The sequence below is a fragment of the Apteryx mantelli genome, chromosome 2 (genome assembly GCF_036417845.1).
Source record: "Apteryx mantelli isolate bAptMan1 chromosome 2, bAptMan1.hap1, whole genome shotgun sequence".
Classification (NCBI taxonomy): Eukaryota; Metazoa; Chordata; class Aves; order Apterygiformes; family Apterygidae; genus Apteryx; species Apteryx mantelli.
This window is the reverse complement of record NC_089979.1, coordinates 36,957,776-36,974,434: the sequence shown is the minus strand read 5'-3', so window position 1 is coordinate 36,974,434 and position 16,659 is coordinate 36,957,776.

Sequence of the window (16,659 nt, the reverse complement as noted above, 5' to 3'; positions counted from 1 at the left end):
ACGTATACTTTGCATCATGCTAGGCCATACTTGTGTGTGCACTATAGGAAGATGTCAGCATCCTCAGCTTTTACCAACTATGTTCTTTTGCAAGGTGGCCTCACAATTATTTAGCAGAACCTGATCAGCAGCCATGACTTTGCTTTCCACTTTCAAGCTAAAGCATAAATATAAAGAGCTGTCTCCAAAGCTTGTTAGATAAGTAATAAGCTTGTTTTCAACTCTCTTCTGGCTTCCCTAGGAACTTAGGCTCCTAAGGCGCATTGAATTTTAACATACTGCAATTCTGGACATGCTGTGCTTTCAGTTCTTTAGGGCTAATAACAAAGGACAAAAGCAGAGAAATTAAAGAGCAATTCTAACATACTTTGGCAGTAGGTCCTTGCATGAGAGACCAGGGACTTTAAGTGAGAATTTGATGTTATCCTAACACTCATACCTCCTTTCCTTGTCAGTAGCTGAGGATCTGGCAAGGAGTCTCCAGAGCAGCTCACTAAGTATTCTTGGAGAATGTTTACGGTGAGCCATCAGTGAGCAATACTGGTTGGCAAATAGTATCGGGACACCCACATTTTATCTCGGGATTGCAGCAGGTGGCAGTCACTGTTGTCTCATAATTTTCTCTCTATATTTAGAGGGTTTCTCCAGCAATCTGGGCACAATTCAATTGCAGAATCAATAGTATTAAATTGAAATTTATTTTCTCTGTTCAATGCATGCTGCTATTACCAAGTAATTTCTTATAGACTGGACCACACATCTTGCATTAATGTCAGTTCTAAACTTCTTTGGTCATCTTCTTTTCCACATTTTCTTCATCCTCAGCATCTGGTTGGCCTGCAAGTGGAAGCATATCTCCAAACATAGTCTGGGCAAAGAACTATTGCCTCCTTTAAATCGCTCTCTAAATTTATGAGTTATTTTAGCACAAAGGATAGCTGCAACTTTGTTCATATGTTTGGATTTTTTGCCTTTTGTTTGCTTTTATGCTGCTTACAGCATCACTTTGGGTACTTTTGTTGATTTTGGCCACCCTTTCTCATAGTTTACGATGTTTAAGAGCTGCCAAAACCCTGGCAAAAAAGTTTACATAATCATGACTGATTCTCTGCAGTTTGGTGAAGACAGCAGAAAAGGTTCTCACTTGTGAGAGTCTCTGTTTTTCTGTTCCACCACTTCAATGGACAAACTTTCCTGCTGTGACATGCTTCATCTTAAAGATCTTGGAAAGGATTAGACAAACTCATGGAGGTTAGATATACCAGAGGCTACTAAACTGCTGAAGGTATGTGGGCATATCAAATGACAGACCATTCTGTACTTGCACTGTTTGCTATAATCTACTCCCAGTGCCCTCCATGGGTCATTTTCAGAGATAAGAGGAAGTGCGACCCACTATAGTAATTCTTATGCACTATATTTAATCTCCAGAAACTTTTTCTCTATTTTGAAATTAGCCAGTGTACTTTCTGTCTTACTAATTTGGCCAACATTTTTAAAAGGCATCATTTTGCTTCATTTTAAGTTTACTAGTGAAGAATTATCTGATGTCTCTACTGTGGTCCACTCATTTTCCTCTTCTCCATCATTTTGTTGTTATTTTGATAAGTCTATGTACTGATATTTGATAATCACAGAACACACTTTAGAGAACATCTCTGAGGCACTGATCAGGAGTTTTTACATAGGCTACAATTAATGTGAAAAACACTACGGAATTCATTCACATTCTAGAGAATTCAACCCTCCACAGACTCTGGACTACCAAAAAAAGGATATCTATACGGAAACACAAGTCACCAGCCCACCTTCCACCTGCCCCATTCTGGTAAACCACATCCTTTTAACAAGAACAAAACCTCATTGATTTTGCATTTAGTGACAACAGCCAGTGGTATCAATTTCCATGCATGATTTTTTTCTCCTCTAAATTTTAAGGCAATTCTAAAACTGCTGCTGCTTTCTTCTAGATTCAGTAGTCCTGAAGGAAATGTTGATAATGCCATTGAAAAATAAATAAATAAATGAAAACAAGCAATGTACCTTCCCCCATCACATACTCATTCTTATGCCTTTTCTACCTCATCTCCTCACTTGCATAAGACCCAGCAAATTCACTGGAGTCAAGCTTTTAACCAGATTTCTTTAAAGTATCTGTCTCTTCTCTCCTCTTAAAAAAAATAGGTTTGTCACAAAACTGTTTGTCATGAGTCCATATTTTTATAATCTATCAGTCTAATTTATAATATTAATAGTTATATTAGTATATTAATAATCAATATTAACCTTATTAACATGATTTTAATATCCCTGATAATCATCCTTTTAAACGTGCCTGTCAAAGAACTACTATAATGAAATATGCGAATTTAGTTATTAAGAATGAGGCATTATGACAGGGCGAAGTCAGTAATTTGTCTTCATGAGATGGTATTGGAGGGTATCTCCCATTTCATTTGAGATAACAATGATGGTTTTGCTAACAAAGGGTTTTAAGCTCCTTAAACTGCTGTTGGTCCATTACATTTGAATTAAGTAGTATATGAATTTATATATTCATTTTTTACAGACTGATGACAGTGAAAATTGAAAGCTGAACTCAAACCTACCCAAACAGTTAAACTCAGTAGTGGAGTTTCCATCCTAAATACAGAAAATACCATATTAAAGATAAACATTGAAATATGCTGAAGATACGTACTTTTATATAAAACATTTTATTTTAAACCTTGAGTGACATCGAGTATACACTTTAGAAAAGCTGTTTTGGACTCTGCTTCACTAATTTTAAAAGAAACAAAGACCTATTCTATCAAGTACATATAGAAGGCCATATACTACAATGCAAGTAATGTGGCAAACATCCATAAGTCTTGAAGGAGAGGCACTTAGAATCGTGAGTGTGAATTGCTTTGCAATCTGCAGTGTGGTAATATAGCTGTCAACCATATTTCATGTTGTGCAGGATTATGGATAGAAGGCATCCCTGGAAAGACATGCTTTTTAACTAGCAGAGACTGAATGACTGACATCAAAATACTCTTCTTTATATCAAGAGTCTAACAAGTCATAGACTAGGAAAAGCTTACCTAAAATATGGATGAAAAAAAATACTTTTCCTTCTACAGAGGGTGCATGCAATGCTAAAGGGAGAGAAGGAGAGAGAGAGAAAAGGCGCAGAGAGAAGGAGCAAGAAAGAATGCATGTACTTGCATACAGCCAGAAATGTGAAAGTTGGTGGTTTTGTTTTGGAGGGGCTGTGAATCCTTATACGGTTTCAATTCCTCATGAGTTTTCACCCTTGAGTTTTACCTTGGGTTATGGGGTGAGTAAAATAATACTCAAAACAATACCCATCAAGTTACGAAGATGTTCCTTTCTTCAAGATGAAGTCATTAAAAACCACCAAGTCTTTGCAGTGCTTCTACCTGAAATTATCTGTTTTCCAACATGCTCTGGCAATTTAGCTTCACTGAAAAGTTTATAAACTTTGGCACACCTCATCTAAATTCTGGTTTTGTAGCCAATCATGAAGCCATGAAAGCCTCCAATTGCTTCTGCTTTCATTATGAAAGCTTCTCCACATCTATCCACCTAAATCAGGCAGTATTGGTTGAATTCATGCCTTAGAGTCAGCTGGGACCTAAAAGAGATGAATTTGAATTCTGTAGCAGACACCATAATTTATGTTAAACTCTCTATTTTCCTGCTGAACTGGGTATCTCACCTTCAACTACTCCATGATTTGCTATGTCTTCTTGAGAAAGGCACCAAATTTCTCTATGGCACAGTTTCTTCTTATTCTGTAATATCAGTAATCTCAGTTTTTAAATGTGCTTAGACAATTTAGGATGAATGACTAAAACCAATTATTATTATTATGTTCTAACAATTGCATGAGCCATATATATAATAAAGTTATAGCATTTACAGAACAGGCATCGTAAAATGAATTAGGTTCTAGGCATTCAGATTCTGGAGCCAGGGTAGGCTGAGTTACATACCTGAAAATATTACATTCAATGCAATGTCGCTGCTCAGATGCAATTAAATAAACTGTTCACCTCTAGACTATGACTTAGAATTTTAAAATCCATTCAAGTTGATCATATTATGAATGTAATTCAAAGAACTTTCTAAAGAAATCATTAAAAAGATATCCCTGCATGTTTGGTGTACTCTACACAGGCAGTACATGTTTCATTTTAATATAGTATCTCCCTGCTTTTCAGAAGCTGACAGTAAGTAAAAAAAAAAAAAAAAAAGTTTAAAATTGTCAAGAAGAAAACCATAAAACTAGGATTGGTGTCTGATTCACTGGCATTTTCCCAAGCACGAGACATGTTTTCCCCAGGGGTCATCAGGTCTAGGCGAGCTGCATTCTTTCTGCCAGGCACTTTGTAATGTGCAATGAACAGTGTCATTTATTTTCATTTCCTCATACTTAATTGCATGCTTCTTGCTTCCAATATTAAGCCAGGAGGCAGGTGGTAGAAGCAGTAAACTAAACCACTACTAGCTGTTGGAGTTACAGGCCCTGCTACTCTTCTCTTGAAACAACCCAATTGTTTACAATTCAGCAGAAGCTGCTGAACTGGAAAAATGCTTGCTTCCATTGTACATTCAATAGAGATTTTTCCTTTTATTCTAAAAAAAGGAAAACCAAAAAATGATGCCCTCTGCTTAGAAAACAAAAACTACTAAAACTTATCAACATTTTATCACATTAATAGGAAGCAATACCAGAAGTTATTCTTTCGGTAAATGTATCAAAAAAAATTTTTTTAAGGTGTAGGAGGTTTAGCCAAAATACAGCCTGCTTTAGCCAAATAATATGCCAGTAATGATAGTTTTGGAATTCGTTAATGAATTCAGTACTAAGCTATTTAAAAACTGAATGATCATGCCTGGATATAGACATAAGAAGTTTATCAGGTGTCCAGAATGTCAGTCAATTTTATCATACTTGGAATAAAATGAATTACTTCATTCATTGTGGAAGTTAACGCTTATTCCATTTTCCCATATGATGACAAAATAAAGCTTTATAGAAGTCCCCCTTAAAGAACTTATTTAATTTCAACTTCATGGTGCACTCAGACTGAGTGGATAATTATTTCTGATGTATTTTACTAGATGTGTATGTCACTTCTACAGACAAATCAGGATTTATTGGCATATTTAGATCTAATGCAAAGTTCTCACTGGCACTGTTGCATTCATGGACCACAATTTACAATGTATAAATATTTTTTAACAGTAATACTGTTGTGCCACAGAGTTGTGCTATTGTTAAAATATCCTGCTGAAATAGATATTAGAATTCATATTATACTGCAGTAGTTAAAATAAAAGAGAGTGACAAGGGGGAAAATATTAGCTCAGCAATAAATATATTCATGATCACTTTAAAAATATTGGTTCTCACTCCAGTGACTTCTAACTCTACCCAAGCATTTTTAGATAAAAAGGCACTAATTATTCCTGTTGAAACTATCTAACAGAGGTAAATAATAAATATAGGACTTCTACAAACATTATTAGCACAATAGTAAAAGCATTAGCATCACACCTAGCACACATGCTGCTAGATCAGAAACTGCTATTCATTTTAATTCTGAAGGGTTTGCATGTACAAGTTCTAATATGTTAAATAATAACTATAGTAGCTAGTATACAATTTCCTGCATATAAAGCACATACAGCTGTTCACTTGCTGTAAAACTCTAATTAGGAGTATTGATGCTATTATTTCAGGATAAGCAGCGCATTTCAATTGCAAGAAAAATAAATATATGCAAGTTCTGGCTGAATCCTGCAAGTTACTCTACACGGAAGTCTTTACTCCTTAGCGCTGCAACCTTTTGATTTCAGTGGAGCTCTGCGCAAGTGCAGGACCAGCTTTAGCTTGCCAAATAGAATGGATTTGTGGAGCTCCGTATTAGGAGGAATGAAACATCCCATTTAAAAATAGCAGTAACATAAGAACAAATATACTTTTTGTACAAAAGTCCAGTCCTAATCTGTTGTGTCAGAAGAAACAATACAGCTTAAGAAAAGAATATAAGCAACTGGGCAAAAATTAAGTTATGACTGTTATCTTTCCCACTTCTAGCAAGCAGGCGTTGAGGGATTCCTGAGCTGAATTTGAATCTCTATCCTTGTAAGTAGCGGTCACTTGCCGTTCTATCCTCCATGAATTGTCCATGTTTATTGTCTTCAGTCTGTGGTCATCAGTAATTTTATTCTCCATAAAATCCTACGGTACATCCAGAGATTCTTAATTAAACTAAAAATTCAGTTGCCCTAAGTAGTGAATGGACAAAGGTTAAAATTCAGAAAACTGTGGAAGTGACAGAAGCTTCATTTTCGAGTGTGACTTAGGTTTTAAGATATTAAATTCCATTTGTTTTCAGTGAAACTCAGGTTTCTAGTCCTAGACTCCAGAGGTACTCAGGAACCTAATTGAATTCAAAGTACTTATGGATTCCCATTAAAATCACTGGAAGTTAAATATCTTTTGGAAATTCCAGTAGGTACTTTTCTCCATTCTTCTGCATTAAAATCTCTTAGAAAATATGGCTTCTAAGGCCAGATTCTTAACACGATTAGAATATCTGGTTCCTAAGTGAGAATCTCATTTGTTCTGGCTTCCTTTATAATCAGTGGGGGGAGGAACAGAGAGCACCAGAGGTGGTGTGGGCTTATCAGTCTAGAATTTGGAGTTGCTTGTCTCTTTCTGAAGGAATGCCTGAAAGTAAGTGGGATGCAGCAGATCCTATTGACTAAAAATATGTTCTTTTGGAAGTATTTTGCAAAAGAATAAAGGAATTTCTTTTCCCCATGACTCTTGCTCAATGCTTCTTGTTCTAACTCCCAACCTTCGTCTTGTGCTCTGTTTTATTTAGCACAGATTGGATGCGCTTCCAGGGAAATTGTGAATCCCAAATGAATGTAAGGAAGGCTTTCAAATCCTGGGGAAGGAAGGGTTTAAGATGTGCCTTTGCTCTCCGGATTACCTATTTATAGTTCTGGATAATAGTCCTTTTGAATCATTTTGAGTCACTGAAGTTCATCCACATGCTGAAAAGGGAGCATAAAGAACAATTTAAGTCGTTCCCACATCCAGTAATGCACTTTTTGGATTAATCTAACGAAATTCCTTTTTTGGGCACCCACCATTAATAGAACTCACTTCTCTCAACTTAGGTACCAAAGTTTCTTAACAACTCCTTGGGAGAGCTAGGAATGGCACATTGAAAGTCAGTGGAATTAGTAGAAATAGGAAATATCAAAGGGAAGGGACTATCCAAAGTCATTTCATCTCTAAAATGAAGTTACCTTACCGTGCATGGGTAGTACCTCCTTCCACCCAAGGTTCACAATGATCTACTTCTAAAAACTTTTTTCAGAAAGCAAAAGGGAATGAGTCCTTCCTCACACACTTTCTTCCCCCCAAAGATACTGGAGGCAGAAGTATTTTCCTGCTCCTGTCCTGTCAAAATTCCCTGTAAGGAGAGGCAGGGAAAGCAAGAAGGTAACAATATGGTTAGCAACCTGCAGATGAAAAGACCCAGGATTCAGCCCTTGATTAAATAAACAATAAATTTTATATAGTGAAATACCTAATTGAGCCCAAATGACAACTAACCCTCGCTTTCTGCAGGAGAGACCCCTAGTTACCAAGTCACAGAGTCTTGCCTGGATGCATACCCCAAAAATATCACTTACCCTTTGACATGATAAATGACTCTGTGGGGATTTTATTGCTGAGTTGCAATACTCTTGAGAGTCATGCAATCATGCAATCCAATTAGTGCTTTAGATGGTGCAACATCATTCAGGGAATGAATGGGAAAGCTACTTTACCAATAATACTGTCAGGACTGCCTTTTCCCTACTTCTTCCCTAAATCATCTCCACAGACACATGATTGTCCTGCATAAGATCATTTTTTTCTTTAGTTCCTAGTTCCTTTCCATTGTTTTTGTGAATTTCATTTACAAATGTTTTCCAAATTATATACAAAGTCTTTACATAGAGTACACATTGATGGCTACATGTTGGAAATGAAGATAAAAATGTTTGTAAGCTATGTCAGTGCCTACACTCCATTTCTGTTTCATTTTTAAAAAGGTATTTGAAAGCAGTGGATAGTCTTAGCTTTTTGAACTCAGAATCCATAATGTTTAAGAGCTTGCTTTCCATTTTGCTTGTTTGGGCTTTTATTTTTATTTCAGTTTTGTCATGTCTAAATTGTAAAAGGCATATCCAGATTCTTTGGGCACAGTGATTTAATTTACCTCTGAAGATGTATTTATTTTTTGCTATGTAGTTACTCACAGCTGAAATTGCTCAGTAATAATGAAAATGTACTTATTGCATTACAAATGCCTGCAGAGGTATGCATTTGGGGGATAATTTCCTTTTACTTAAAGTCATTTGCAGGGAACAATTATTGACAAAATCTGCCATTCTTGAGAGAGTTCACAATTAAAGTTAAGCAGAAGAAAAATTCCAGGTGCCTATTTCATTGAACCCTAATATGAGTAACTCCAATGTAATCCTGATGTCTAATTTTGCTACCACTTCTGCTCAGGGTTTTCCCCACGCCTCCATAGGGAAGCTTACAAGCGTACCAGTCAGTTTCCGAAGCAGGGTATAGAGTTAAGTTATCCCTAAATTGCCTATCCTTGCCTCCCACTAAATAGACTACAAATTAGATAAAGTAACTGATCTTGCCAAACTACAATGCAGAATTCTTCATACTTGGAGACCACCTCCACTTTACAAGCCATTCACCCATGAAAAAACAGAATGACTTCCTTGAGCTGCATTATCAGAGCCATATGTTTTATGAACTGCAAAATGGCATACTTATTCTGTTTGGAGTAATTCTTTCTTAAATTTGCTCATTCCTTCATGCCTAATGGAAAAATAGGCCATTGCCTCCTTGGTTAGGAACGCTAATTCAAAAATAATTAAACTGTAGCAAAGGCAAAAAATTCTTAGACACTGTGCACCTTCCAAAAAGTTAGCATTAAGTCAATTTTCTTTTTTCTTCATCGCCCTCATTCTTTTTCTCAATATTGCAAGCTTGTTTACAGCTACCTGGCAAAATGTGGCTGATTGGAAGCAGGCAGTTATATTTCATCAGTACCATTGCAGCTAAATTATATTGAGAGGGAAAGAACACTTATTAAAAATATATATTGAACAAAATTTGGATGAAGTATTTTTCTGTAATCTTTACAGTTACATAACTAAAAAAGATAATGTCAGTAAATGAAGGCTACACTTGGCTAATTAATTCACCCAATTATAACAGGCACATTATTCTCTTTCATTCTGTGTTAGGCCCCTATTCAAAAAAACACTTAAGAATATTCTGCTCTTTAATGTGCCTATCGTACTTCTTTAGGCATATGCCCAACAAAATGCTTAGAGATGCACTTGGGCATGTGTTTAAGTGGTCCGCTGAAGCCAGGCATTAGTCTAGAAGAACATGCAAGGGAAATCATTCATCACCCTTGGGTTGAAGAATCTATAAAAGAAGGCTTCTGACTCAAAAAGAAGCATAGTGAAACAGGGTAAATGCTCATCCGAGTTAAAAAGAAAAGCACAAAATGCTTTCAGAGGCTGACACAACCTGCTCTTTCTTTCACTAGGTCCAAAACAGGCAGACCAAAGTAAGGCTTATTCATTGGAATAAATACAAGAATTCACATTACTTGCTGCACAGTCTGCTTCAGAGGTTCTTGAAATCAATGGTTAAAATCTGCTTTACAAGCTAAGAGGACAGGAAAGGCTGTCATTACACTAGTTTGTATCATATCTAACCTCTACATAATTAAAGCATTTTTTTGTATTCACTTTGTTACTTAGAAGACACTGTCTGGTTAGTAATCTCATGATGCAGATTAGGCTAATTGTTCATAATCTTGTTTTTTTTCACTACCACAACACCATAGCAACTTAAAAAAACAAATATTTGTTTTCTTTCTCAAATACTGCAAGTTATTTTATGAAAATTTTTATGCAAATTGGGCAATGCGTTGACTCATTCTGTTTGTCTCTCTTCTATTTTTCTCTAAGGCATCTATCACCATGGTGCCTAAATGCTGTGTTATCTTAGTGTTTGCCAGCTCTGTATATCATAAGAGTGATATCATCATTTTTGTCCACTTTTACATGGCTACTTATATGTACACTGTAAGGAAGTATTAACTAGGACAGACAGTCATGTATTAAGCGTGAAGAAATGCTTTCAATGCTAATAAACACAAATCAAAAACAAGTCTTGTTTCCTTTGGTTTTCATTTGCTCTGAAAATAGAAGCTTTATTGGTAGAATACACTTTGTTGACAAAGGCTTCTCTGATTTCAAAAACCCTGAATTCTAATTAAAATCATTTGCATTTTACCTCCTAACCAGTTTGGATAACCACACGTTCTGCCTACACAACGCCAAATTGTCCTAATGACTTTTTGCAGTACTTAATTCAATTTCCTTCCCTTCTTACAACTCACTTAAATTGTACCTTCCCCCAAAACATACTCAGGACATCTTAGATCCTGACCAATGTCTTCCCACAAACAAGTTATGCTGTCCTGAGAATAGTATTGTATTTTCTCTGCACCACCTTGCAAGCCTGCAGAGCTTGCAAGCTGCTGCAAACCAGACTAGGGAGTAGTAACATTGGCAGTTGTAAAAAATACACTTGCTGCTGATGATAAAACTAAGACCTTTCTTTTCCCCCTCCTCCTTTAATAACAGTGGAATGGAAAACACAGGAAACTGTAAGTAAACTTTATATTTGAAAATACTAACTTGGTGCAAAACATCGTGACGGTGTATCTGGCTCACCTTCAAATAGAACAATTTTTCTCCCCAAATATTAAATGGAAAAAGTGTAACGAGAAAGAAGTGAAATGGAAAATTGCTAAAGCTCAAGAACATAGCACACAGAAAGGCAGTATTTTTTCTAAAAGCTCAGAGATGATATGAGAAATAGAGAAAGGGTGTGGAGGAGGGGGAGAGTGAAGGGGAGCCAAGGCAAGGTAAAGTGAAGCAGCCTGAAAACAGAATGTGAAATAATTGATTTCGTTATGGAAAGACTGAAAAAAATTAAGTGGCGGCAAAATTTAGAGAAGCACTTTCAATACCATAAATATCATCCTATAGAGCAGATTTTCCATAAAGCACTTAAATGTAATTGGTCTGGTCATCACTTAGAAAGCTAGATTTTTCCTAGTTCATCTTGCCATAGGCCAGGCAGCTTCTTTTTTTTTTTTTCCCTACATCATGTTCTACTCTATGAAGTTTCTCTTACTCCCTGCAGTGCTACACTGTAGTTTAAGTGTAATTCTTAGCCCATGTTTCCATTTAAAATCTGTTTTCTAAACCATTGATAATATGGGGTTATTATCTGAAGGTAAGCCCCTCCAAACAGAAAAATGGGAAAATGTCTCATTTTGCAGCTGTTACTGAGGATGACAACAAAGTTTGACAGCTGTCATTTGGGGAAGTGAAAGAGCTTAATATATTACATTAATAAAGCATATTTTGCCTTTCTTAATGGAACATATATAGTAAGATCTCTTCTCTAAATTTATTATTCAGGCCCATCATTGACCAACATAAGTTAAAGTTGTACAATGCATTTTAGCACCTCCAAAGCTATATAAAATGATGATTCTTTCTATGTATACTGCACCTTACATCTTCAAAGAGTTTGAAAACAACGACACCTTCATCCTATTTCACTAATGCAAAAAACAAGGTTCCTGACACCAGAAATATGTAGAAGAACATGAGAATTTAGATTTTTTAAAGTTTAGCCTATATTAGAGAGATCTAAAATTTCTAATTACTATATAGGAAACTTTACCTAGATAAAGACTACATCCCTGTGAATTTCCCCTCTGTGGAGACAGTTGCCAGCATGAAACCTCTTTCCTTGCAGAAACTAAATGAGTATGACTATTTCTGTTGAATGACAAAATTCAGAAGTGAAGAATCTGGGTATGACAAAATTCTTCCTTGACTAATGTTTACAATCCCCACCTCCTAAGATACTAAGTAATAAGCTCTGCTAGAGCTTATTATAATAATAAGATCAGCTAGAAAGGAACTAGCCACATCTGCCCATTTCATAACTGACCCTTTTTTATATTTAAAGGCCTCTTCAAAAATTGGTGGTTGTATTCCTGTATACCCCATTATTATGGCTCAGTTCAAAATCCGTCTATCTCATATATCCATCCATCTCATATGACTGGGTATGCTATATTTCAACACAGGCTTGTGAAATTACTTGATTTGATGTACCTTCTTGCAGCTGCCCTACTGAAGTTCAGGACTGCTGGCATGGCCAGTTGCTATGGGAGTTTAACCCTTTTGTAAAAATGACTATCACAGTGATTGGTGCTAAATTCCTGGACAGATTAAAGGAAATAGAGCTAGTCTATTCCAAAGTTCATCCCTGCAAATCAGAACCCTGTTCAAGTCGCTTTTTTAAAATAACATAACCAAGTCTTTACTCCCTACATTACTGTGGCAGCTAAAGATCCACTTTTCATTCCCAGTCTTAAATGAATTTTTCTCCTTCTATTTCTCAAGGGAAATTGTGTTAAAATTCAAGAACCTGATCCTAGGTTGCATTGAATATCCCACTGACTTCAGGCCATAAAAAAGGAAAACTGTGGAGAAGAGTTATATTCTGTCAGAAGGAATATGGCTCCAAACACTGGAATCTTCCTGACAGCTCTATTTCAGAAGTTAGCCAAGGAGAAAAAAGGGACCAGGCATCTTGAAAATTACATACACATACCTCACACACATATATACACATACAAAGCATTGAAGGATAATAGAGGAAAGACAACTGGAAAGAAACCCTGCCAATTTATCAAGTGGCAGATGAATTATCCCCAAGAGTTTCATCAGAAGCAGCAGCCACCCCATTTTAAGGTGAAATTTTATTTCAATCTCAGCTGTAGCATAATCTAGGATTCATCTGTTTTCTCCGCTCCCCCTGCCTCCCCCTCACAGTCCCCCTACTCCCTTACCAATTCATATGTCAATAAAAACTCAATGGAATTACTTCTTCTCCAGTACCACGGGCTTCATGGGCAAGAATTTCATAGTAAGAATTGTAGGAAGAGGGATGGGATCAAAAAAAAAAAAAAAAAGAAGGCAAGTGAAGAATTTATTTATATGTGTTTTCATCCCAATGAAGATTTAGATATTGTGTGTACCTTTTCAATAATTTTTAGTGTGTTGAGAAGTATTTTCAACATTCTCCTCACCAATGTTTTCAACAGGGAAAACTAGTGACCAGTGGCTAGTGACTAGATCTGTGTGATCTGTCTAGCTCTTACCATTGTTTCCACCCAATATCCATTCTTATTTATTCTCCCTGTAGGATGGTACCACCTCAAATCCTCAAAATGTTACAATACACAGAAAGTAAATCCTGGGGAAAGGAAAGCATTGGAATTTTCCCATGTTGGTCTTCCTTACAGAAGAAGCACATTTCACCTCTGAGTCTGGCAAGAGTACTCCTTGGTGCAGTTGCCCTATTGGCTTAGGCTAACCTAAGAATGCCAAAAGATGCAGACCCACTCTCTCCTGCCATATCTCAAATCTAGGTAAATATTCTTCCCTTGTGTCAGCAGCAGTTCTCATGCAGCCACTGAGTTAGCCAGATCAGAAAAAAAAACAATCCAACTGAGATGCAAGCCACACACTACTTTTCAGACTGTCCCTTGACACAGCTGACCATGCAGTCGTAATTGAGCCAAGGGAGGGAGGAGGAACATGCAGCTGCAGGAAGGAGGAAAGGAGAGCGGTACAACCCTTTTCAGAAGTAGCATAGATTCATATTTGCAAAACCACACCTTTGTTTTGCTAGGAACAAAAACTCCTGAATGATTCAAACTGTTCAAAAGAAAGGAACAGATCTGAACACTTGATTTCAAGTGCTCAAGGAGGACAAACAAATACAGAGATTCCCCTGACGCAGAGACTCTCCAGATGGCACAGAGGCAGATTACAGTATGTTTCCACAGCAGAGCTAGCATTAAAACTCTACACCCAAATGCTATGTTCACCCTAAGTCCTTATAAGCAATGCTAATATTTGTGGAGGTCTATTTCTTTGTCTGTAGCCAAGTGTGCAGCTCTAGGAATTCCTTCCCTTTAGGTTAAGGGAGAATTTGTCCTTTTTGGGAGTGGGAAGCTGCTGGAAGATTCACAGTATTGCACAAGCAGTACAGCACAGTGTTTGTCCACCAAAAGTGATCACATTAATAGTGATATTAATTTTATTAATACTGGTAGGCTATACTTCCTGATGGCTGCTCAACTCAAGTTCGCTCCACTCGTGTTTGTGTTGGAGAGTTAGGAAAATGCTTGTGTTAAAATTTGAATACACCTTGCAGCAGAGTCAAAGTTAAGCAATATTGACAGGCGAAGGCCTGGAAAGCAGAGCAAACACATTACTGAAGACCCGGCCTGAAAGAGTGATTTTGTTGCTCTAAATTGTGCCAGTGGGCTAGTTTGTTTCTGGAGGAGGAGGAAAACAGTTAACTGCCCCTGTGCAAGGCCCCTCACCAATAACACCTTAGTCTGATGGAAAGCTATACAGAGAATGTGAAACGCTGCAGAAACATTTGCATTTTTAATAGCTGATGACAGCAACATTAAGGATTTGATTTATATTTCTGTTATGACACCTTAGAAGATCTTATCCTGGACACTCGTGTGTGCTGACTAATTACATAAGTATTTTTCATTTTGTGTTCTTAATACTCTAAGAGTCTGTTCACAAAGTTGGCCCTATAACTGTGAAGACCATCTGAAAGAGAAAAAAAGGCACAGAAGCCCCAAGATTTGATTAGTTACTTCCAAGATATTTAATTGCTATTATAGTCAGACAAGCTAGAATATCATTTTCTTTTTGAGGGAAAACCTGGGGTTAAACACTAGTGCAAATTCCATGTGACAGCAAGCAGTCCCAAGAGTTTTAAAAAGAAAAAGATGGCCGGTTAGACTTTCACAGGTTATTTGTAATTCCTTTCATAAATTTGGGGCACAGAATCAAACTTTAACATTTTAAATAGAAAGACAGAATCTTTTTGAAAGATCTTTTACAAATCAGCAAGACTGGAAATAATTTGATAGAAGACTTACTGTGTATGCTCTTTCAGCCATTTCACTAGAAACTCATTTTGGCTTTCTCTGAGGTAAGGATAAACCACAGCTAAGAGACAGTTATTAAATCTTCTTTATATATTCTGTATGAAATATATTAAACTACAAAAATACTATATTCAAATAAGGTTAAGGGTCTGACTTAAACCCACAAAGACATGGAAATTCAGAAATATTGTGTCTCCCTACCCTTTACATTCCGCAGTGAGGCTAGGCACTGTAACACAAATGAGTTGTGCTCAGATTCCTTACACCTCTGCTTTATGATACATTTCTTCTTAAAGGTACTTTCTCTTTCATTTTGTATCTTCACTGTGGGCCCAGGTTAAATTCTGCCCTGGAATGAATGTTTTTTTATAATTGCAGTTTCGTGCTAGTAGAAACACAAAAGTGAGGAAAATGAAACAAAAGTACATAATTGTTACCCTCAGTGACTAGCCAATTCTTGTTCTTTTAACATACAGCTTACAAATCTCATGTTAATGAAAGAAAGGCAGACAGATGTAGAACATACATGACTCTCTCCAAGTGTGAACGTATGCTTCAGCTCTCCTTCCTCCTCTGCCACAGTTTTATTTACACATATGTAAATACTCATTGCATACTTCCCCAGCAAACAAAAAAGGAGTCTTGGGCTTTGCACTGACCTAAGATTTTGTACCACAAAATGACACGGGACCTTCTTCCATATTGGACTTTGCTCCCTTTCCTCCACACAACAGTGACTAGTGGAGGACGCACTTCATTCAAAAGAAAGGAAGACGCTCAGAGACGATTCTTCTTGAATGCTTTGAAACTACCTCCTACCCTGGGGTGTAATAGTCTGGGCCTGCTGACCTCGTGGGCAAATTGCAAAGTGTGTCTTCTCAAGATAACTTCAAAGCAGGGAAATTCCACTGTGGGGAGGGGGAAGGGTATCTTAGGAGAATGGGTATTTTTGTGTGTGTGTTCTACAACTGTGAACCATTCAGAGTTTCTCCTTTTTCTTTTCTATTTCTAACTATTCTTTGTTTTTATTTAATTATTGCCAGGGCATTATGCAGTAAGGCAACTGTCTCCATGGGGCTCTTATAGAACTATGTACATTCAACAAATAGTCAGAAACCTGATCATTTCAAATGTGGCTTGGGGATTCCCCTCCACATGCCTCAAAGCATCTGATTAACTTGCAAGTTAAACTCTGCTGTTTAAACATATGCTAAAGCTGCTGTTTTTAATGATGAACAATGAATACTGACTATTCATTCCGTTCAACTAGTACTCCTGTAAAATACCTAAAAATAGAACAGGGGACATTCCAAAATGAAAATGGTGTTGATTACACTGATATCCAGAGTAAAGGCAGATCATTTTGAGAACATCCACAAACATTAACCTTTGCCACACAACTGTGGTAAGGAGGAAAGTAAAACAAGCAAAATCTTCAAGCAAATCGACAATATAC